Source organism: Lynx canadensis, chromosome D3 (assembly GCF_007474595.2).
Source record: "Lynx canadensis isolate LIC74 chromosome D3, mLynCan4.pri.v2, whole genome shotgun sequence".
Taxonomy (NCBI): Eukaryota; Metazoa; Chordata; class Mammalia; order Carnivora; family Felidae; genus Lynx; species Lynx canadensis.
In genome coordinates, this window is record NC_044314.2 from 48452895 (window position 1) to 48454746 (window position 1852).

General features: G+C 46.1%; 1 pseudogene; it reads left to right on the top strand.

Annotated features, from left to right (window-relative positions):
• The first annotated feature begins 587 nt into the window (after positions 1-587).
• Positions 588-982, top strand: LOC115528031 (annotated as a pseudogene).
• Positions 983-1852: the final 870 nt, after the last annotated feature.

The window sequence follows — 1852 nt, forward strand, 5'->3', positions numbered from 1 at the left end:
AAGAGGGCAGTTGACTTCGGAAAGAACACATGATAATAAGTACAATATAAACACGAGGGAAAGAAGCAAGCAGGCTACTATATGCAGTATTTTAGAGTAATATGATACAATTTAAAGGTAATGAGAAAAGACTGCTATGTTATTGCCATTTCATAACAATTTTTTTGTGATTTAAAAGCTTTGCACAAAACAATATCTGATCTCCTCAAGCTAACATTTGAGTTGAAACACTCCTATATTAAAACTGCTAATGGGAGCCTTGGGCTTTGGTCTAGGCCTGGACATGTCCAAGAAACACACCAGGCACAACCAGTCACAAAAATGGCACAGAAATGGCATCAAGAAACGATGGTCACAAAGGTATGAATCTCTCTTGGGGGCACCTGGGTGATTCAGTCGGTTAATCGGCTGACTCTTGATTTCAGCTCAGGTCATGATCTCGTGGTGTGGGAGTTGGAGCCCCACGTTGGGCTCTGCGTTCACAGCACAGAGCCTGTTTTGGATCCTCTGTCTCCCTCTCTCTGCCTCTCTCCACCCCTCTCAAAAATAAATAAATGTTAAAAAAACAATTGAAAAAACCCAAAGGTATGAAATCTCTTAAAGGGGTAGACCCCAAGTTCCTGAGGAATACGCTTTGCCTGGAAGCACGACAAGAAGGGCCTGAAGAAGATGCAGGCCAACAACGCCAAGTTCAAGAGTGCACGTACCAAGGCTATCAAGGCCCTCGTCAAGCCCAAGATCCCAAACAGTGGCAGCTGCAAGCTCAATCAATCGACTTGCCTGCATCGCTCACCCCAAGCTTGGGAAACGTGCTTGTGCCTGCACTGCCAAGGATCTCAGACTCTGCCGGCCAAAGGCCAAGACCAAGACCAAGGCCTAGGCTCAAACCAAGGCCCAGGCTGCAGCTGAAACTCCGGCTCCAGCCCCTGCTGCGGCTCAGGTTCCCCAAAGTGCCTGGGCCTCCACAGAGGCTCCGGTGTAGAGCCTTCTGTCTGCCGGGGTGAGGATGGCAGGAATGGTGTGATGCCTGGCCTTCTATCAGCCTCCTGTGCTACTTTTACAAATAAACCTGCGGCAGGATCTGTCAAAAAAAGAAAAACAAACACAAAACCACAACTGCTATGCATATCCAAGAGTATTTTAAAAATAAAATACTGGGGGCAAGGCGTGCCCTAGAATTCACTTGGTTTTATAGTGTTTAGGTAAAATAATGTCTGTGTGTGTATTGCTTTTATTAATATGACATACTGTGTGATAGCTGGACCTAGCAGCTCCTCAGTTGTGTGTAAGATTAAGTAAGAGCAAATTTAAAAAAGGAAACTCTACAGATCCTGGGTGGATGGGGAACCCTCCTTGACTATTTTTTGCATGTCGGGGATAAAAGAGCTACCGCACGGCCAGGCAGCCAGGCTGTTTCTGAAACGTGTGTGCCACTTCTAGAATGTCACACAGCTGAGTCATGTGTGCTCTGAGGAGGCAGAGGACAATGAGTGTATACACTGGCCGTGCTGTTCAGGGATGGCGACATAGCCGGCCACATGGTCCCCGGGTTTTACACAGGAGATCAAGTCATGCATGGCATTGTCTGAATAGGAACTCAAAAAATTATTAAAGATTTTCTTATGGTTCCTCAACTATTTTTGGTTCATCTGGAAACTGGAAACACTAAAACATGCACAATGGTTATAAAAAAAAAAACCACACCTAGGACCTTTGTTTTCATTACTTTGTGAACGCCCTTTTTATACCTTTCACGAAGGTGCTTGGAGAGCCACCACGGCAGCCGGAACCTGAGAAGCCATGATCTTGGAGAGCAGGGAAGCCCAGAGAAGAGAGCCTGACATTTGCTGTC